A 23,971-nucleotide genomic window follows, 5' to 3' on the forward strand; every position below is an offset into this window, starting at 1 on the left:
TAAACTCTCTATTCTATGAATGACTTAAGGGGGTTAAAAGAAAACCCCCTACACACATTCTCCATCTCCTATGCTAACTTTAGAACCTAATATCTTTCCACCACTGTGTGTCCTACAACTCCACTTAATCACAGAGAAACAGGACATAATCTTTAGCCACAAGAGTTGTGACCTATACAGTGCAAACTTCATTAACTAGTGGTTTTTTAAGAGGATGCTAACAATGTGCAAAGCAAGTAAATACCTCACCCTGAACAACTGATGTTAAAGAAGGCAATGATCATGTGCCATAAGTCACAAACAGACACAAACATTAAGCTAGATGGTATGTCAGTGAGGCACAATAAGACATCTCCGTCACTTCATTCCATCAAGTTACTTGATAGTCCACTATATGGTAGACAGCAACTAGAAGATATCTGAAAAATGGAGTTATTTATTGATCTAACATGACAAGCCTACTTTTTTGCTTACTATAAACATAAATGTTCTATATATCTGGGGTTTTTTTCAGGTCCTGTTCTCAGCTGCTGATAAAACAGGCATTCTGATGAATTTTCCTTAACACATTCATGAAAACCAGAACATTCATGGCCACTGGAAACATTTATAAGTTAAAAACAATCTCATGGAGCTTCCCTGGTGGCTCAGTGGTTAAGAATCCGCATGCCAATGCAGGGGACACGGGTTCGAGCCCTGCTCCGGGAAGATCCCACATGCCGCGGAGCAACTAAGCCCATGTGCCACAACTACTGAGCCTGCGCTCTAGAGCCCGCGAGCCACAACTACTGAAGCCTGTGCACCTAGAGCCCGTGCTCCGCAACAAGAGAAGCCATCGCAGTGAGAAGCCTGCGCACCACAACGAAGAGTAGCCCCCAATCGCCGCAACTAGAGAAAGCCGGCGAGCAGCAACGAAGACCCAAGCAGCAATAAATAAATAAACAAATAAATAAAATTAAGGGAGAAAAAAAACCTAATCCCATGTGTAGTCTATTTCATAACCATATTTGTACCATTACTAATTTTTGAACTGAAAGAAAATAAGCATAAACGTCATTCCAAACACCATTCCAAAAGGAATGCAACACCACTGAAAGCCAACAGACGGAGTAAAAGTTAAACCAACAAACTGCCAGTGTCTTAAATAAAGCATGTTGACAAAAAAAAAAAAACAGGAAATAAAATATTAATAGATATGCAATATCCCCAGGTATGAGGAATAAAACAGATTTTCTAACTGAATAAACGTAAGAGTTGATTCTTTTGTAGAGAATGAAGTTATATTCTGGAATAAAATTTTTCTTAAAGCTGAAATATCTGAGAAATGTACTCGAATGAAAAATTTGTTAAAATGATCCTTAAAACTCATTTCTTCAACTAAATAATGTGGGTAGCACAAACGCATCTAGTCTGTTTTTCCTTTAAGAAAACATGACAATTATCAATGTCTTTCAATATGACACATCAATCAATTATCTTTCAACTTCCTTAAATTTAAGTGTTGAGATTTACAGTGACTTCTGCTGCCTAAAAAAGAAACCAGTATTGCAGTCAAAACCAATTAAATATGCCCATATCAATCACAAACACTGGCATCAACCATAAATAGGACATCAGTTAGCTCATCATGGTATGCCCATACTATGTGGCAAAAAAGAATGAAAAGGTTCTCCATATACTAATATGGAGCAATTTCCAACACATAATGTTAAATGAACAAGAAAGATACATTATACCATTTGTGTAAATAAAGAACAAAATTATATATCAGTTTGTCTATAGATGCACAGAAATCTCTAGGAGGATACTTAAGAAAATGGTAACACCAGCTGCCTTGGCAAGGAAAGAGAGTGAATGAAGGAACAGGAGTCAAAGACTTTTTACTGTATATAGTTTTGTACCTCTTGAATTCTGTATCCCGTGTAAGTTATTACCTATTCAAAACTCCCTTCTAACATAAAATCTACTGAAAAGTCTTCTGAAGAAAGAAGGAGTTGTACTTTTTTCTGCTCAGGACACCAACTACTATTGGGGTCAAATTTAGTCAGTGAATTCTATTAGAATTTCCCCCCATAGTGGAATTTTGTTGTAATTCATAAAACACAAGAAAAAAAAAAATCACAGGAAATAGAAATACAAGCTCTGACAAAACTCCCTGCAACGGAATAAAAATGAAGTACAGATTAATCTTCCCAAACAATCAGATTATTTACTGCATATATTGTTTTTGATCGGGGGAAAAGTGGGATGTTCCTGGTAGAGGTAGTCAAATGTAGTTGGCAGTAGAAAAGATAAAACTATCAAATGGGAGTTGCATCCTTGAGATAAAGTCTCTCAACCCTCTGATTTAATGTTCACAGTGAATTTACATTCGAGTATGAAATATACAAGATAGCATTTATCCTATTAGAACAGCATTTCCTCCCATGCTGTTCTTCCCTCCAATCTAAAGGCAATCCCCTTCTGTGTATATATGTGTACATGTAATGTTAGTACAACTCATCCCCTCATCTCCCTAGAACCTTACATTACTGATTATTCCTTGGCACTCATCAACCTCTCACATTCATCTAGACCATCCATTCATTCATTCACTCATTCATTAAAAAATTTTTATCTACTACTTCAACCTCACATCTCCTCCTCCGGGTACTATTCTCTTCTTTCACAGCCAACCTTACTAAGAGAGTTGTCTAACCTCCCTTCCTCTATTTTCTTACCTCTCACACTCCCTCTCCAACCAAATCCCACCTGATATCTGCTTCTATCAAACCAGTAACACAGTTCTTACCAGGGTCATTGATGACTCCCATATCTCTAAATCCAACAGACAAAAGTCTGGCCTTCATCTTACTGAATGTATAAGCAGCATTCTATGCCTAACCACACTTTCTCCTCCTTAAACAGTCTTTCTTCGGCTTCCAGGTTACCCTATTCTTCTGGCTGCTCTTTCTCAGCCTACTTTGTAGGCTTAACGCTCTACCAAACCCCTCAGTAGTTTAGTCCTTGGGCAAAGTCTTCTTCCCACCCACCGAAGTGATCTATTCTCCACTCACAGTTTCCACTACCATCCCTATACTACTGATTTTGTTTCTCCAACTTAGACTTTCTCTGAGTTCTATACTAGTCCACTCAAATATCCACTTGACGTCATTTAGATTCACAAAGACAATCAATTCACTACACCAATCTTTGAACTACCCCACTCTGCTCCTTCTCTAGCTTTCCCTAGCTCAGTTAATAGCACTATTATCTCAGTTGTTCATGCCAAAAACCTGAGGGTTATCCTTGACAATGCTTTCTCCTTTACTCATTGCATCCAACCAATCACTAATTCCTATCAATCCTACATCCTTAGATTTCTAGCTTGTCCACTATTCTCTATCTCCACTGTCAACCACTCTAAACACAACCTCCATCACTTATTTTTCAATGGAATGACTGAGAGTCAACTCCTGTCTCTCTATATTCAGTCTTGCTCCTACCCACCAACCTATTCTCCATAGAACAGGCAGAACAATACCTTTACAAGGCAAATATGACATGTTTATATGAGAAAGTATTTCTTTTAAGATTTCACATACTTTCTGTAAGTATTTTTAAAATGTCCTATAAGGTTGGGGGTGGGGGTTGACCAAGAGGAGAGAGTAGTTAAAGGCAACTTGAGGGCTTCCCTGGTGGCGCAGTGGTTGAGAATCTGCCTGCCAATGCAGGGTACATGGGTTCGAGCCCTGGTCCGGGAAGATCCCACATGCCGCGGAGCAACCGGGCCCGTGCGCCACAGCTACCGAGTCTGCGCTCTGGAGCCCGCGAGCCACAACTACTGAGCCCGCATGCCGCAACTACTGAAGCCCATGCACCTAGAGCCTGTGCTCCGCAGCAAGAGAAGCCACCTCAGTGAGAAGCCTGCGTGCCACAACAAAGAGTAGTACCCTGCTCGCCATAATTAGAGAAAAGCCTGCGTGCGGTAACTAAGACCCAATGCAGCCAAAAATAAATAATTTTTTTTAAAAAAAGGCAACTTGAGCTTTATCTGATGTTTTTCTCTCTCCCTTTAAAAGAATTATATGCAGACTTCCCTGGTGGCGCAGTGGTTATGAATCCGCCTGCCAATGCAGGGGACACGGGTTCGATCCCTGGTCCGGGAAGATCCCACAGGCCGCGGAGCAACTAAGCCCATGCACCACAACTACTGAGCCTGCTCTCTAGAGCCCGTGAGCCACAACTACTGAGTCTGAGCTCTAGAGCCCACAAGGCACAACTACTGAAGCCTGCGCCCCCCCAAAGTCCATGCACCACAACTACTGAGCCCACGCACCACAACTGCTGAAGCCCACACACTCCAGGGCCCGCTTGCCTCAACTACTGAAGCCTGCATGACTAGAACCCATGCTCCGCAATGAAGAGTAGCCCCCACTAGCCGCAACTAGAGAAAGCCCGCCACAGCAACGAAGACCCAACACAGGGAAAAAGAGAAAAAAAGAATCATATGCAATAATTTTCAAAACCTGGCTGTCAATTCTGGACAATGAAAATGCACTGTTTTATTAGTCCTGTAATAATTAAGAAAGTAACACAAAAGAATTTGGGGACAGGAAGAAAAGTTAAACCATGGTAAGGAAGCAGTACACTGCCTGCTCTGAGGAGATAAGGAAGTGGTAAGTATAAGAGTAAATTAGGCTACTAGGAAAATCTGGAGGGAGTTTGTATCATATCAGACCTCCTTCTTGGTCAGCAAAGCATAACACAAGGTGAAAAATAAGGCAGGTTTGGGGGTTTGTGAAAAATGGAAAAGGGTTTAACATACGTTACAGAAAATCTGACAAAGAATAAAACTGCTAAATACAATGACTTAAACAGGGTGAAAAAGAATTCGCAATACTCAATTTCTAAACTATGTAGAAACCATTAACAGAAACTTGAGGTAAAATGTGATTGTTCTTCCCTGCTCAAAACCTCTGTCCACATCTCTAGTTTCATCTTGGGCCACTCACACCCCAGCTCTCTTTAGCTACAAAAACTGTCACAAAAACAATTTTTTCAGATCTCTGGCCTTTCACACTCATTTTGTGCCGGACCTCTTGCTGGCTACTCTTTGCAGGTTATCAGAATAAACACTGCTTCCTTGGGGGTAGCGTGGGTACCTTACAGACTAATAAGATCCTTGTTATCTACATATTACACACCTATTTTCCTTCAGGACACTTTGCATAACTGTAGTTAAGTAATTGTGTCATTGTTTACTGTCCATCCCCCATACGTAAGGACATACAAAGGTTTAAAGGAAAATAACTGAAAATTATATAACCACTCCCCCCAGCTGATTTATCTGTATGATTAACAGGCAAAAGAGACCTTAACGCAAAAATTATCATGAAAACAAAAGGTGTCATTCTAATCTTGCATGGCCCAAAGATAAACATGATGGGAATCTGTGGAAGTTTTCTTCTGGCTACAAGTTTCTCAAGAAAGTAGAAAGCAAGGTCATCAGTTAAGAGTGAGGATGAGTAAGATGGTGGTGAGGCTGATCAGAGGACCAGGTGTGAAACAATAGTGAGAAAGTGAAGAAACTAGGCAAGTACAGTATATGATTTCCAGACAATAATAAGGGCCCACTCTAAGGGCTATAGCCATGAACGTAAAGTGAAACTGGTATACATGGATGTGTCTCCTCCTTTCAAGTTCAGCTGTATAAGTCCAAGTGCAGAGGAGGTAGACACTGGATTTAACCTGAACTGTAGTTTCACCAAGCAACTAGAACAAAGCAAGAAAAAGCAAGTGTGTACAAGAATATGATTTAAATGATCACATTAAGAAGGTATGGGGTAGTGAAAATGTGCTAGGACCAACAGAATGGACATCCCAGCACAGTAAGGGTATACACTGAACTGGAAAGATAGAAGGTGGTAGTCTAAGAGCACTGTGAATGAAACTGAGATTACAGAAGGGTTGCAGTTACTGGTAACTAACAAGATCTAAAATAGCACTCAAAGTGCTGTCCTTGAATGACTGTCTGCAATGAGGGAAGTGTAGAAATTAAGAGTAACTGATTAGAAATTTACAGCAATTTGATATTGTCATGACAACCAAAGAGCATTTCGATTTCCTAGTATCTGATTTTGACTGTATTTTACCCAAAAAATCCACCAACGATGGATTGTAAATAAAAATATAATGGCCCTTTACAACAGACAGTTCAAGAAACATAGGTTAGAGTATGACTATGGAAATACGTGGCTGAGGTAGGGAAGAGAACAAAACCATTACGGGAACTGAGTGGGCAGTGTCAGAGGAAGCATCGATGCGTATATTGAAATGACCAAGAATTAAGACAAAAGTAATAATGGACAAAATGACACTAAGCAAGGAACAAAAATCATCACAATATAAAGGGGTCAATGGCAGGACTTCCCTGGTGGCACAGTGGTTAAGACTCCACTCTCCAAATGCAGGGGCCCCAGGTTCAATCCCTGGTCAGGGAACTAGACCCCACATGCATGCTGCAACTAAGAAGTCCATGTGCCCAGCTCACATGCCGCCAACTAATGATCCGGCATGCCACAACAAAGACCTGACACAGCCAAAATAAATAAATAAAATATATTTTTTAAAAAACAAAAACAAAGCACAGCCACCCCTTGCAAGGTGAAGCAGTGCCCTCAGGGGAAAGCCAAACTGTTATTAGTATCAGAAGATAAAGGGAAAATTCAGAGAGGAGATTGAGAATATTGGTGACTTTGCTGATGATAAAACCAAAGTGGAAGGAAGCTGAAGACGGAGGGGAAGAAACAGAACAGGGAATGTGCAGTGCTTTCTGGAGATTAGAGTGCAGGAAACGGGGTGACTAAGGAGTCTGGAGCTTCTTGTGATACTCATGAAACAAAAAACTTATGTAAAGCACTCAGATATTTTCTTTTCCATTCTACATAGTTAAAAAATTTGGTGCTGTTCATGACTCAGTAAAATGATTTCACAACTAATAGTTGGCAACCTGAAGCTTGAAAAACACTGTCTAGAGAAACATATGTGTCATGAAAGCACTGTTTTGTGATAGACAAAACAAAACCCAAACATCTATTAACAACAGAACGGTAAAATTAATTGTGGTAAATTCCTACAATGAAGGAGCATATATAGCAGTGAAACAAATAAAAGACCACTACAGGGCTTCCCTGGTGGCGCAGTGGTTGAGAGTCCGCCTGCCGATGCAGGGGACACAGGTTCATGCCCTGGTCTGGGAAGATCCCACATGCCGCGGAGCAGCTAGGCCCGTGAGCCATGGCCGCGGAGCCTGTGCGTCTGGAGCCTGTGCTCCGCAATGGGAGAGGCCACAACAGTGAGAGGCCTGGGTACCGCAAAAAAAAAAAAATGGCCTGAACTTTAAAATGCACTCCCCCAACCACATACAGATCCATCAGCAGAGAATAAAAATCCTTCCTGGAATTAGGTGTTTGAGCACAACTCTGCCCAAGCATTAGCTGGCCAATAAGCTATGCTAGAAAGGACAAGAGCAACCACTAGAAGGCCAGGCTTAAAATTTTAAACAGGAAAAAACAAAAAAGCAGAGACATAAGCAACAACACACTGCAGGAGAGACAGATTTCCCAAATTTACCCCAGTTATCTAAACGAAGAAATAGCAACATTTTCAAAGGGAAAAACAATCAGAATCCAAAGTTGCTACAATATTATCTAAAATGTCCAGTTTTCAACAAAAAATTAAGAGACTTTCAAAGAAACAGGAAATGTGCCCCATACACTGGAGATAAAAAGTCAACAGAGGGAATTCCCTGGCGGTCCAGTGGTTAGGACTCAGTGCTTTCACTGCCGGCCGGATTTGATCCCTGGTTGGGGCACTGAGATCCTGCAAGCCGCGTGGTGCAGCCTTAAAAAACAAACAAACAAAAAAGTCACTAGCAAAATGAGTATCCCCAGATGTTGGACTTAGCAGACAAAGGCTTCAAAAGTTATTTCAAATATGTTCAAAGAACTAAAGAAAAATATGATTTAAAAATTACAGGGAAGGGGCTTCCCTGGTGGCACATTGGTTAAGAATCTACCTGCCAATGCAGGGGACATGGGTTCGAGCCCTGGTCCGGGAAGATCCCACATGCCGCAGAGCAACTGAGCCCGCGTGCCGCAACTACTGAAGCCCATGCTCCTAGAGCCCATGCTCCACAACAAGAGAAACCACCGCAATGAGAAGCCCGCGCACAACAAAAAGTAGCCCCCGTTCGCTGCAACCAGAGAAAGCCCATGCACAGCAATGAAGACCCAATGCAGCCAAAAATAAATAAATAAAATAAATAAATTTATTAAAAATATTACAGGAAGGTATGATGACAATGATTCCACAAACAGAGAACCTCAATAAGACAAATCATTGAAAGAGAACCAAATGGACATTTTCTCCATTTGAAAGGAAAAATTCACTAGAAAGGCTCAATAGCAGATTCAAGATGGAAGAATAAAGAATCAGTGAGGGGCTTCCCTGGTGGTGCAGTGGTTAAGAATCCACCTTCCAATGCAGGGGACACGGGTTCGAGCGCTGGTCCAGGAAGATCCCACATGCCACAGAGCAACTAAGCCCATGCGCCACAACTACTGAGCCTGCGCTCTAGAGCCTGCTCGCCACAACTACAAAGCCCACACACAGCAACAAAGACCTAATACAACCAAAAATAAAAATAAAGTAAATTTTTTAAAAATTCAGTGAATATGATGAGAGCTCAATAGGAATTACACAATCTGAAGAATAAAAAAGATTAAAGAAAAATGAACAGACCTCAGAAACTTATGAGACATCAAGAATACCAACATGTGTGCAACAGGAATCCCATAAAGAGATTAAGAAAAAGAAAAGATGTATTAAAACATAATAGCTCAAAACCTCTAAATTTGATGAAAAACATTATTCCACACATCAAAGAAGCTCAACGAATCTCAAGTAAAATAAACAGAGGTCCACACAGACACATCATAATCAAACAAGTGAAAGAGAAAAATACTGAAAGGAGTACAAGAAAAATAACTCATTACATACAAGGAAACCACAATTAGATTAACAGTTGATTTTTCATCCAAAGCTCTGGAGGCCAGAAGGTAGTAGAATAATATTCAAAGGGCTGGGGGGAAGTGGGGGAAGAATTCTATATCCAGCAGAACTGTTCTTTCAGAATGAAGGTGGAGCGGGGGAGGGAGGGAGGGAACAAAGAAAATTCACAGATAAACAGTGACTAAGAGACTTCATTGGTAGCAGACCTGCTTTACAAGAAATAATAAAGGAAAGTCTTTAGGCTGAAAAGAAATGACACCATACTGTGACTTAAATCCACAAAAATAAATTCGGACAATGAAAAGCGATAACTATGTAAGTTAACATAAAAGATTCTATTGATATAAATAATTTTTACTTCTCTCTTACCTTCTTTTAAAAAATACAAGATTGTACAAAGCAATGATTATAACACTGTACTGCTACATTTATAATATACACAGATGTTACATGTATAAAAATAATAGCATAAAAAGGAAGGAGGAGATGGAGCTCTCCTATACAGAGGTACTGTTTCTGTATATTGTTGGAATTAAGTATTAATCTGAAGAAGAATACAGTAAATGAAGATACAGATGTAATTCTCAAAGCAACCACTAAGAAAATAACTCCAAAAATACAGTTAAAAAACACCTCCCCCCCCCAAAAAAAAGCCCTGAAAGTGGTACAGAGGAACAACAACACAAAAAGGAGACATTAGAAAATAATAAAATGGCAAAAGTAAATCCAACCATATTAATAGTTACGTTAAATATAAATGTCCTAAACACTCCAATCAAAAGGCAGAGATTGGGGCTTCCCTGGTGGCGCAGTGGTTGAGAGTCCGCCTGCCGATGCAGGGGACGTGGGTTCATGCCCCGGTCCGGGAAGATCCCACATGCCGCGGAGCGGCTAGGCCCGTGAGCCATGGCCGCTGAGCCTGCGCATCCGGAGCCTGTGCTCCGCCAACGGGAGAGGCCACAACAGTGAGAGGCCCACGTACCACAAAAAAAAAAAAAAAAATGCAGAGATTGTCAAACTGGATAAAAAATATCTAATTTTATGCAGTTTGCAAAAGACATATCTTAGATTCAAAGATATAATAGGTTGAAAGAAAAGAATGGAAAAAGCTACACTATGCAAAGAGTAAACATAGGAAAGCTAAAACACAACATCATCAGACAAAACTGACTTTAAGAAATGTTGCTAGAGACAAAGAGGGACATTTCATAACGATACAAAGGAAATGACACCAGGAAAATATAAAAATTATAAATGTATACATTACTTATAAATATATATGCACTTAACAAAGGTCCAAAATACATGAAGCAAAAACTGACAGAATAGAAAGAAGATAATTCAACACTAACAGCTGCAGATTTCAATTCCTCATTCTAAATGTATAAAACTAGACGGAAAATCAGCAAAAATATAGAAGTTTTGAACATTATTCACAAACTCAACCCATAAGACACATATAATACTCCACTCCTTGGGTGGTTACTGGCATATACAGCTGGGTACAGGGTAACCCCCCAACTAAGATGTGGTCTATAGGAAGAGTAAAAAGAGAAGTAATCAACTTTGATTTGAATTAGATAATGCTCATAGGAATACCGGTCTCAAAGAAAAAAAAAAACAGAAATACAAACTTGGACATTATCAATATAAGCAGAGGTGATAGCTGAATATATCAGCTCATCCAAGGAGAAAACAGAGTGAACAGAGAAGAGACTGTTGACAGTCTTTTTTAAAAACTGTGAACCAGGGGCTTCCCTGGTGGCGCAGTGGTTAAGAATCCTCCTGCCAAGGCAGGGTACACGGGTTCAAGCCCTGGTCCAGAAAGATCCCACACGCCGCGAAGCGGCTAAGCCCATGCGCCACAGCTACTGAGCCTGCGCTCTAGAGCCTGTGAGCCACAGCTACTGAGCCCGCGTGCCACAACTACCGAAGCCATTGCGCCTAGAGCCAGTGCTCCTCAACAAGAGAAGCCACTGCAATGAAGAGTAGCTCCCGCTTGCCACAATTAAAGAAAGCCCGTGTGCAGCAAAGACCCAACATAGCCAAAACTAAAATAAATAAATAAATTTATAATTTAAAAAAAAAACAACTGTGAACCAGCTGCTTTAGTCTATAAACTGGCAGGTAAGAAATTATCTTTGGAAGAAGAAAAACCACAAAGACATCCATAAAACACACCCAGAGAAGAAAGTCTTCCTTCTTGTAGTATATTCTTGGATGTTTAACAACTTCCAGTACGCTTAGAGTTGTGAGAAAGGGCCATGGTAAGTGAGGTCTTATCTAAGATGAGACCACTATAGGGAACATTCCTGAGGATTTTGACATAGCTATGTATAAAATCATTAAGCACCTAACATAAGAAAGTCTTGCCGTTCACACTTCTCATTTTAAGCCCTTGAACAACCATCGTTAACCATTCTTTAACACCACTGCATGAAATGACACAAAAATGAACGAATAAACTGACACTGTATTGTCCTTCCTGATGCGGCAAATGCAAACAAGTTATTTGCTGTTACAAGTTTACTGTTACTACAGGCACTTTTTCCGTTGAAACCACAAATTGACACAAGCACAGCCCACTAAGTGAAACTGCTTCTAGGCAAGATTTTGCTCCACAGTCTACAAAATGGGGAACTCCTGCATCTTTATTTCATATCACCACCCTAGAACTGTAAGAAACACAAGCAGGTAATGCCTCAAACATGAGCTAGATGAACCAGTTAACTTACACTGCTTCCTGACATGTACAAGCCATAGCATTAGATAATTCATGAATTCCCACTTTGCTCTCTTGCACAAAACAAACAGCTTCCTATTTAGACAAAAAAGCAACTTTAAAGAGGGTTGTTTAAAGTTTGTCAATGTTTTACTGACAAAATAAGAATTCTTTTCTGCCTGTTTGAGTAGAGGCTATAACATTTTCCCTGTCACAGAAATTTAAGTTTAAAACAAAAAGTCTTACAACTGATCCTGTCTATTCCCTTGCAATGCAGGATTGGTCCAAACAGGTGACCTTCTACTGTTTTATCTAATCTAGCTTCAAGTACCAAGTGATAGGGCTTATACCAACCTCCCTTGAGAGATCACTATGCTCCAAATAGAATTTATAACATGTTTTTTTCCAAGATTTAGTCTACTGCAGCCATTCATTTTATTTAAAATTGATACTAAAAAGCTATCTATATCTGTGACCCAAAACCACCCAACATAAAAACAGTCTACAAGAAACACAATAAAGATCAATCTTCATGTGAGTCTGCTCTTAATTTCAATGTTTAAATTTTTTAGTCACTTCTCTTCCCCCTAAAAAATCTATACCCACAAATTTTCAAAACTAGTACATAGGCATCAGACCACTAAAAAACAAATTTGGGTACTGGGTTCTCCGCTCTTTAATTCAAAGCAGTCACACTCTAAGTTTTGGGGGTTTTTGTTTTGTTTCGTTTTGTTTTTGCAGTACGCGGCCCTCTCACTGTTGTGGCCTCTCCCGTTGCGGAGCACAGGCTCCGAACGCGCAGGCTCAGCGGCCATGGCTCACGGGCCCAGCCGCTCTGCGGCATGTGGGATCTTCCCGGACCGCGGCACGAACCCATGTCCCCTGCACCGGCAGGTGCAGGGAAGCCTGCGCCACCAGAGAAGCCCTAAAACCATTTTTAAAAGACTAGGACAGACGTTATTTAATTCAGCTAATATGTATTAAGTACTTATTGTGTCAGGCAACATGCTAGCTTTGGGACTACAAAATGAAAAAGTCACGGTACTCACACTCAAGTGTAATCAAAAATAAAGATCTGTTGAAAACCTACTATTCAAATGTTTCAGGGCAATTAAAGACAGTAAGTAGTTCACACAAATGAACTGGTTGAGTACAAGTAGGACAGAATTAGGTAAGTACTACAGGAAAGTATAAAGAACTCTGGACATTCATAAGATCAGAACTAGAAAAAGTGTCTACAAAGAGGATAATAATTTAACTGGGTTGGAAAGATAAGAATGATTTCAATAAATAAAAACAAGAAGGTTTCCCTGGTGGTGCAGTGGTTAAGAATCCGCCTGTCAATGCAGGGGACACGGGTTCGAGCCCTGGTCTGGGAAGATCCCGCATGCCACGGAGCAACTAAACCTGTACGCAACAACTACTGAGTCTGTGCTCTAGGGCCCGCGAGCCACAACTACTGAAGCCCGCGTGCCTAGAGCCCATGCTCTGCAATGAGAGAAGCCACCACAATGAGAAGCCTGCGCACTGCAACAGAGTAGCCCCCACTCACCGCAACTAGATAAAGCCCACGCACAGCAATGAAGACCCAACACAGCCAAAAATAAATAAATAAATTTATTAAAAATATAAAAAATAAAAACAAGAGTAACAGGGCTACTACAAAAAACCTATATTCCATAATGAGAGACATGAGGGAAAAAAATCAAAGGAAACAAGAAAGGTCAAAGGTACTTGACTTAAAACCCAAGAAGGAACTTCAAAGTTTCATTTGAGTTACTTTAAAAGCTGATTACATTTAGATGACAGGTCTATTCTGGCAAAGACAATAATCCTACAGAAACAAAACTGCTGCCAGTTTTTATCAATGTCACTCTAAGCACTAACACAATATGGTAATAGCCATGAGATATGGTAATCCAACGTCTTTCAAATATGAAAATAAAAGTTCATAAAAACACCAGTCTTAAGGTGAGAAAAGGGAAATGCTGTGTCCACTGGCAAACTGATATTCTCTAACATTGGTTTTCCTTGTTTGTAAAACTTCAGTTCTTGGTAGGATGAAATAAATGACACTTAAAGCACCTAGTACATAACAAGCACAAATTTCAAGAAATAGTGTTTTTTATTATTTTTATTCTCTCTTCTTCCTCTTCACTTCAAGTCCATCACAGAACAAACAAGTCACTTCTCTACAACCAAAGTCATGAGGATTCATTCAGGCTTTCAACACATATTTATTGAGTACCTAGTGTTAGCTACTACGCCAGGCACTGGGAAATATATGGTACATTCCTAATGGAACTTAAGAGTCTAAGGGAGAGACAATCAAATAATCACACAAGTGAATAATCACGCAAATATTAAATTTACTTCTGCGGTAAGTCCAGCAGAGAAAAGGTATGTTGGCACCATGAAAGGAGAAAAAGAAGAGGAATGTAACATAGTCTGGGAGATCTAGGACGGCTTCCTGAGGAATAAATAGGAACCCACTGTTTCAAATAGGGAAGGCAGACATAGATTTAAGCTGATTTGTACTTTAAAAAGACCATTCTGGGTTAAGAATCCGCCTGCCAGTGCAGGGGACACGGGTTCAAATCCCTGGTCCAGGAAGATCCCACATGCCACGGAGCAACTAAGCCTGTGCACCACAACTACGGAAGCCCACGTGCTGCAACTACTGAAGCCCGCGCACCTAGAGTCGGTGCTCCGCAACAAGACAAGTCACCACAATGAGAAGCCCACACACCACAAAGAAGAGTAGCTCCCGCTCGCCACAATTAGAGAAAGCCCACAAGCAGCAACAAAGACCCAACGCAGCCAAATAAATAAACAAATAAATAAATATAAAAAGACCACTCTGGCTGCACAGTGGAGAATGGATGGAAAAGGAAGGTAAGAGTAAATGTCAGCTGAACAATTCAAAGGCAAGGCTAAAAATTTCAGTAACTCTAGACTGACTGTAGTGGCAACAGAGAGATATGGGTGAATATGAGAGATCATAGAGCAAATACGGGAGGTGAAAAAGGCAGGTATCGGGACTTGCCTGGTGGCACAGTGGTTAAGAATCCGCCTGCTAATTCAGGGGACACGGGTTTGAGCCCTGGTCTGGGAAGATCCCACATGCCGTGGAGCGACTAAGCCCGTGCGCCACAACTACTGAGCCTGTGCTCTAGAGCCTGCGAGCCACAGCTACTGAAGCCCACACGCCTAGAGCCTGTGCTCCGCAGCAAGAGAAGCCACTGCAATGAAAAGCCCGCGCACCGCAACAAAGAGTAGCCTTCACTTGCCGCAACTAGAGAAAGCCTCCTCAGAGCAATGAAGACCCAATACAATCAATCAATCAATAAATCAAGACAGGTATCAACGACAAGTTCTTGGTTTCTAGATTCTGCAACTAGACTGATGGAAGAACCAATCACTAAGGGAACATGAAAGACCTGTGTAGTGAATGGAGAGGGGAAAGGGACATCAAGACTTTAGTATCAGGCATAGGGAGTTTAAAGTTCCTTTGATATGGAGGTTCTTTAAAAAACTAAAAAGAGAGTTACCATATGATCCAGTAATCCCACTCCTGGGCATATATCTGGAGAAAACTAATTCGAAAAGATACATGCACCCCAATGTTCACTGCAGCACTATTTACAATAGCCAAGACATGAAAGAAACCTAAATGTCCATCGACAGATGAATGGATAAAGAAAACATGGTACACATGCACACACACGCACACACGCGCGCGCACACACACACACACACACACAATGGAATATTACTCAGCCATAAAAAAGAATGAAATAATGCCATTTGCAGCAACATGGATGGACCTAGAGATTATCATACTAAGTGAAGTAAACCAGACAAAGATAAATATCATACGGTATCACTTATATGTGAAATCTGAAAAAAAAAGATACAAATAAACTTATTTACTAAACAGAAATAGAGCCACAGACACAGAAAACAAACTTATGGTCCAACAGGGAAGGTGAGGGAAGGGATAAATTAGGAGGATGGGATTAACATATACACACTACTATATATAAAGTAGATAACCAACAAGAACCTGCTGTAGAGCACAGGGAACTATACTCAATATTTTGTAATAACATATAAGGGAAAAGAATCTGAAAAAGAATAGATATGTGTGTGTGTGTGTGTGTGTGTATATATATATATACACACACATATATATATAACTGAATCACTGTGCTGTACACCTGAAACTAACAAGACATTGTAATCAACTATACTTCAATTTTTTAAAAAAGTACCTTTGAGACATGTAAAGAAATGTTGAGGAAGCACTAAGATATTTAATATTTAGATCTAATGCTTGGGAGAGGTGAGGATGGATTCTCCTGCCAATAATACTAAAATATCCTTGGCATTCCTAAGAAAACATGAAATAAAATCATGAACTGGAAAAATTCAAATCTTTGAGAATCAGTACCATTTTCTTCTATTTCTCTGCAGCTGACTCTCATCATACTTAAAAGTAATGACAGATGAAAAATAAAGGCAGCAAAGTAGAGAAAAAAAATAATTTAAGAAATTTGAATTCTAATCTTAGGTCTACCATTAACTATATAAATAAGGATGAGTATCTTTTTTCTTTAGTTCCTAATATACAAGCCTTAAAAGAAAAAAAAAGATAAGAAGAAGTAGGGAGTAAGGATACAGGCTCTAATGGTTATTAAGGGCAACAAACATGTACACATGACAATGTTTACAGAATGCTTTAAAATGTCTAAAGCACTACACAGCTCAGACACCTCTCAATATATATACCCTGTATGGATGTAGGAAAGCAGAACAGTTGTTTAAGTAGTATTTTAGTACTAATCTTACATTCTTGTAAAAATAACTGCAAATAATTCAGCCTTTGGCATGACTGGATCGATTGTTTGATGGCCAAGGATACAATCTATCTGTGGGGGGTGGGGGGTGGATGTGTGCATATATGCTCAGTAACTATTAAAATCAAGCACTCTCTACTCTCTAGAAAATCAGCTAAGCATTTAAATGCATAACCCACCCCCAACCCCAACCCTACTCACAGTCAAAAATCCAGTATAATATAGTCAGCCTTCCCTATACTCCTTTCTTCCATATCCTCGGGATCTCCGTATCCTTGGCTCATGTAGTACTGTAATATTTACTACTGGAACAAAAAATACCCATAAGTGGACCCACACAGTCCAAACTCATGTTGTTCAAGGATCAACTGTACTATTAACCCATTTTAAAGATAGGTACAAAGTTAGGCAATTTGCACAAACTCACAGAGCCAATACTGGAGTCAGAATTTTAACTAAAGCAACTCCAGAGTCCAAGTTCTTCCCTACTCATCACTCCAAAGTATAACCCACCTAGCACCATACCTTAAAATAATGTGTTCAATAAATATTTACTATTGGTGATAGTAATAATCAAAAAGAAAGTGTGCTTCTGCTATAATTCTACTTTTAACACTGATTTTCAGCCAAAAATGCTTAAGAATATACTGCCAAAAACTGGAAGCAACCAAGAAGACATCCTTTAGTACAGGGGTCCCCAACCCCCAGTACTGGTCCATGGCCTGTTAGGAACTGGGCCACACAGCAAGCGGTGAGCGGCAGGTAAGCGAGCAAAGCTTCATCTGCCGCTCCCCATCGCTCACATTACTGAACCATCTCCCCCCAACCCCATCAATGGAAAAACTGTCTTCCACCAACCAGTCCCTGGTGCCAAAAAGGTTGGAGACGGCTGCTTTAGTAGGTGAATGAATAAACTGTTACATCGGGGCAATGGAATATTATTCAGCACTAAAAATAAATGACCTCTCAAGCCATGAAAAGACACTGGAGAAACTTAAATGCATATTACTAAGTGAAAGAAGCCCACCTGAAAAGGCTACATAGTGTATAATTCCAACTGTATGACATTCTGGAAAGGGCAAAACTATGGAGAGATAGTAAAACCACCAGTGGTTGCCAGGGATTTGGGGTAGGGAGAGATGGATAGGCAGAGCACAGAAGATTTTCAGGGCAGTGAAACTGTAATTGTGGAAACATGTCATTATAAATTTATCCAAATCCATAAACACCACCAAGAGTGATCCCTAAAGTCAACTATGGACTCTGGGTGATAACGTGTTAATGTAGGTTCCTCAGTTGTAACAAATGTACCACTGGGGGGGCGTGGGGGGGGAGACCGTTGATAATAGAGGAGACTATGCATGTATGGGGCAAGGAGTACATGGGAGATCTCTGAATTTACATTCAATTTTGCTGTGAACCTAAAACTGCTCTTAAAAAATTAAGTCAATTAAAATAAATAACTAAATAGTCTGTTAAAAAAAAATCAGAAGTTGCCAGAGGGTGGTGGAGAAGAGGGAGGAATTAATAAGATGAGATCTTCAGGGAAGTGAAACTATTGTTAGATACTATAATGATGGATAGGCATTGGTCAAAACCCACAGAACTGTTATTTCACGCTATTCAACAGAGTATCTCTTTTTCAACACAAAGAGTGACCCCTAATATAAACTTGAACTTTAATAATGTATCAATATTAGCTCATCAATTGTAACAAATGTACCAAACTAATGCAAGATGTTAATAACAGGAGAAACTGGGGAGGGGGGTTAAAGTAACTCTCTGTACTTTGTTAAATTTTTCTGCAAACCTAAAACTGATCTAAAAAATAAAGTCTATTAGGTTTATTTTAATGCTGAGGAAACTTGTTGGCTTGGAGCTGCTGGGGGGGCCAACTCTGTCCTCATGAGGAAAGCCTGGCTAGAAATTAAGCCCAGAAGTAAAAGCAATAAAGAGCCAGTATACAAGAGAGAAAAATAGTGCTCAGATTATATCAAATGAACTCCTAGATTCAGCTAGGCCAGATGCACACTGGAGTTACCACAGTTAAATTAACCTATTAAATCTCATTTTTGCTTTTTAAAAAATGTGTATGATCACACACACGTTTTAGTCATCTCCTGAATAAACAGCTTCATAGGAACTAGGGTCACAGCATATAGAAAACCCTGTAGTTAGCGGCTCTCCTTGTAGACTTCATGGAAAAGGTAACATGAGCGCAATCTGCATTACCCTGGCCTTTACTTCTCAGCATCAGAAAACTAGTGCCTCCAAGTGGCACTACGGGTGCTGCTGGTCAATTTTAGCCACAGCATAAAATACTCAACCATGAATTAGCCAAGACCTCAATGTTTTCAAAAAGTTTCAAGGATTATTTTAAAAAGATAGAGTCAATTACATTTTTAAAACCCACTAAAAGAATGTTTCTTTCAGTCACTAACAATTTTTAAAAAGAAATTAATAAATGTTTTATTGCTTATTTGTAGGCCTTTATAAAAGCTGTAATTTAAAAAGATACACAGAATAAAGTGGTCTACCCACACTGACAACATATCTAAACAATTCTATTTAGGTTTTCAGAGCATTTTAATTATTTTTATTAATTATTGCTCATAGTTAACCTGAAATGTATAATCCTCATTTCTAAGAAAAGAATATGTAGGTCAATGGCCAAGTTATATTTAGATATATTTAGACAGATATATTTAGAACTGTTTCCAAATTTCCAACCTGCTTCTTAACCTAAGACTAGATCATGCTACAAAAGTAGCCTCCTGTAACCAAAATAAAAGTTCTGAACACATAGATCTTTACAAAAGATAAAGTAGGTTATATATTTAAAAGATAAGGTTTTAATACAGATTCCTTTAAAACAAGTGTCTGTAATATATTTGAAGTCTGATATTTAAAATTCATTTTTTGTTGCTAAACCATTTACAGATAACCTGTCCCTGGGCAGCCAGAAAGGCCACCCATCACACACACACATTTGTGGGGAACCTGGTGCTAAAATTTGGTTTTGCCCACAAATATACAAGAATATATCTCCTGTGTAAATCAAGGCACATCTACATTTTACCCTGGAGAGGGTAAATAAGACTGCTCCTTGCTTAGACCCACAGTTTCTTTATATATATTTCCTGACGATTAGAATAAAATTTGAATTTTTTTTTGAGGCTTACAAGGTATGTCTTGCTCAATCCTCATTTCAGCATCATTTTGTCTCTTTAGGCTCCAAAATCTTCAATTTTTCTGATTCAGGGCATTTTGCACTTGCTGTTCACACTGCCAGGAAAGCACTCCCCTAGCTCTTTTTCAGGCTGGCTCTCATATTTCAGGCATCAATTCAAATTTACATTACAAAGGCCTTCCCTGAATGCATTAAATGCATCCTCTCACCCATACCCCATTATTCTCTTTTTTTAAAGTGTCTAAAATTATCTTGCTTATTTATGTGTCTAGGTTATTGCCTATCTGCTTCATAGAACGTAAGACACAAGAGGGCAAGGATTTTGTCTCCTTGATTACTATACCAGCACCACTAGAAAAATACTCAACACACAGGAGACACTTAATATTTCTTGAACATATACTTTTTTTTTTTTGGGCTGCGCCACACAGCATGCAGGATCTTAGTTCCCTAACCAGGGATCAAACCTGTGCCCCGTGGGGTGGATGCGCAGAGTCTTAAGCACTGGACCACCAGTGCAGTCCCGTTCTTGAACATATACTTACAGTCAGAATTTATTAAGCAAAAGACATTTTGCTAGGCCCTGTGGATAAGGCCCATATCACTTAAAAATTAAATGTTTTACTAAAATAGAATCTTAAGGACATCTTGATTTTTTTTTTAAGTGGACATTTTAAAATCTCACATATTTGTTAATAACGTCCAAACCATTTAAAAATTTTAAGTACAAACTCTGCTACAGTGCAGTTACTTCAGCACTGATTTTAACTACAAATGCATCATTAGCATAGCATGAGTCCTTTCAGATATGCATAATAATGATACAAGGCTTTAGAAATGATTTATTTATTTTTTCAAAACAGCAGCTACCAGATATGCAAATGCATGCCATATCTTTGCTTAGATCTATGGCTCAATTAGTACAAGCTAGTAATATTTAAATAACAAATACCAGGAATTCCCTGGCAGTCCAGTGGTTAGGACTCTGAGGAACTTCCACTGCAGGGAGCACAAGTTCCATCCCTGGTCAGGGAACTAGGATCCCACATGCCCTGCGGCGTAGCCAAAAACTAAAAAACCCAAGCCACTTCATAATTTGGCTTTGCCCACAAATACACATCTTTTGTGTAAATCAAGGTATATCTACATTTTACACTCAAGAAGGTACACAAGACTGCTCCTTTGATAGTTCTCCCTAAAAACAAAACATCCTTTGTTTTAATTCATCTTATAGAAACCACAAAACCACCATTTCTTCAGTATCTTTATATTTGAAGAAAATGGTATAGTTTTCCATACGCATTGACTTAACGTTATGCCCAATGATGTGAAATGGTTAATCAATGAAAGTAAAAACTATGCCATGTAAGGAGGAAAAAGAGGAATTATTAAGCAAAGGAGCTGCAGTTTAAATAGCCTCACAGCAATCTAGTCTAAACGAATTTTTTATTTATTTATTTTTAAAATTTACTTATTTTCTATTTATTTATTTTTGGCTGCGTTGCATCTTCATTGCTGAGCGCTGGCTTCCTCTCGTTGCGGAGAGGGGGGGCTACTCTTCATTGCGGTGCACAGGCTACTCATTGCGGTGGCTTCCCTTCTTGCGGAGCACCGGCTTTAGGCACGCGGGCTTCAGTTGTTGTGGGGCACGGGCTTAGCTGCTCCACAGTATGTGGGATCTTCCTGGACCAGGGATCGAACCCGTGTCCCCTGCATTGGCAGGCGGATTCTTAACCACTGCGTCACCAGGGAAGTCCCTACTTTTATTTTTTACTTTTTATTTGGCCACACCACACAGCTTGCGGGACCTTAGGTCTCCTACCAGGGACTGAACCCAGGGTCACAGCAGTGAAATCACCAAGTCCTAACCACTGAATCGCCAGGGGAAGTCCCTAAACAAGTTTTCTATTTTTTTCTTTTTTAAATAGGCTTAGCTTCAAAATATAAAAATTGTTAGCTGCCTTACAGTTCAAATATTCAACTATGCGTGTTTATCACTGAACTTATGATTCAAAAATGATGCACTCTCCCAGCAGTAAAAATCAAATCAATTGGACTGTTTCTATACTTTTGTTAAAATATTTACTTCTTACATGGATGAGACTTAAAAAAAAAAAGTCATGAGACCACCAATAAGAATGTAGCTAACTCTAAGATAACAGAAGTTTCTGCTTTCGTGACAGTTATGATATGAAATAGATTATAGCTTGCGTCTACTGCTAACTCATTTTTTTAAGCAGTAGTAACTTCCCTAATATGTAATTGGGACCAAGGTTTAAAAAAAAAAAATCCATGACAATCAGTCATGGGTTTTTAAAACCACTCTCTTAGGTTTTTGTCAAAATTTGCCTACTCTACACCCAGAAAATTTTAAAAAAGGCCTAAAGAGTTCTGAAGTTTTGCTTGGTTTTGTTTTTCAAATATAAACAAGAACAGGAGACCAGCACCAGAGACAAACTGCAACCCGTGAAGATAAAACTAGAATGAAGCAGGGCTTTCAAAAAGTATTGTGTGCCTACTCCCTGCTGGTGTGGGCAACTGTCACAGAAAGATTATAATATGATTCTACAGTGTTAGACAAGTTCAATATCAAAATAGATATTGTGACAATCTAATTCTAATGGTGGGAGAGAATCACAATACCAGTAATCATCAAAAAAATTAGCACCTAACAATTATTACCTGAATTTTCTACTTGTGGCACACAAATACACTGCTGTAAGAGGGTGATTTTTAAAGCAAACCACACACACACACAAAGCACTGAGAACATTTAACCCCAAGAAATTAAGAGCTAACCTTATACATGAGGGAGAAGGGAAATAACACACCATGAGGAAAGCAATTAAAAAGATACAACTGGGGCTTCTCTGGTGGTGCAGTGGTTGAGAGTTCGCCTGCCGATGCAGGGGACACGGGTTCGTGCCCCGGTCTGGGAGGATCCCACATGCCGCGGAGTGGCTGGGCCCGTGAGCCATGGCCGCTGAGCCTGCGCATCCCGGAGCCTGTGCACTGCAACGGGAGACGCCTCAACAGTGAGAGGCCCGCGTACCGAGAAAGAAAAAAAAAAACAAAGGGCTTCCCTGGTGGCGCAACGGTTGAGAGTCCGCCTGCCGAGGCAGGGGACACGGGTTCGTGCCCCGGTCCGGGAAGATCCCACATGCCATGGAGCGGCTGGGCTCGTGAGCCATGGCCGCTGAGCCTGCGCGTTCCGAGCCTGTGCTCCACAACGGGAGAGGCCACAACAGTGAGAGACCCACGTAACGCAAAAAAAAAACAAAAACAAAAAACAACAACAACAAAAAAAGATACAACTTATTGGTATAAATGTTTTACTCACCCTCCTCAGCCCCATTATATCACAATCTTCTTTGAAAACAGAGATTATGTTAATCATCTTCCGTTCGCTCTCAGTTCCTAACACATAATATTTAACAAATATTGGTTGATGAACCGAATCATTTCTAAATATCACCAAGACCACTAATGAAATACATACCTTGTTTGCTTAATAGTACTAGTGACTTGTATATAAAAATAGATATTACAGAGACTTCTCTGGTGGTCCAATGGTTAAGACTCCGTGCTTCCACTGCAGGGGGCATGGGTTCGATCCCTGGTCAGGGAACTAAAGATCCTGCATGCTACATGGCAGCCAATAAATAAATACATTAATTAATTAAAATAGGGAAGTTTAAAATATATATATATTCCATTACATAGAATCAGCATGATTTCTGATATAGTAACTCCCCTTTTATTTTATCTTTCCAGATAAAAACATAAGACAAGGGCTTCCCTGGTGGCACAGTGGGTGAGAATTCACCTGTCAATGCAGGGGACATGGGTTCGAGCCCTGGTCTGGGAAGATCCCACATGCCACGAAGCAACTAAGCCCATGTGTCACAACTACTGAGCCTGTACTCTAGAGCCCGCAAGCCACAACTACTGAGCCCACGTGCTGCAACTACTGAAGCCTACGTGCCTAGAGCCCGTGCTCCACAGCAAGAGAAGCCACCACAATGAGAAGCCTGCACACTGCAACAAAGAGTAGCCCTAGCTTGCCACAATTAGAGAAAGCCCGTACGCAGCAACGAAGACTCAACACAGCCAAAAATAAATTAATTAAATAAATAAATTTATTTT

The 23,971-nt window shown here is 39.9% G+C and overlaps 1 protein-coding gene across 1 annotated transcript in view; it reads right to left on the bottom strand.

Moving 5' to 3' along the window:
* The window catches only part of ARK2N (arkadia (RNF111) N-terminal like PKA signaling regulator 2N), a 73,822-nt gene that overhangs the window by 42,411 nt on the left and 7,440 nt on the right, over nt 1-23,971 (bottom strand). The gene's annotated exons all lie outside the window — the stretch shown is intronic.

Source organism: Phocoena phocoena, chromosome 13 (assembly GCF_963924675.1).
Source record: "Phocoena phocoena chromosome 13, mPhoPho1.1, whole genome shotgun sequence".
Taxonomy (NCBI): domain Eukaryota; kingdom Metazoa; phylum Chordata; class Mammalia; order Artiodactyla; family Phocoenidae; genus Phocoena; species Phocoena phocoena.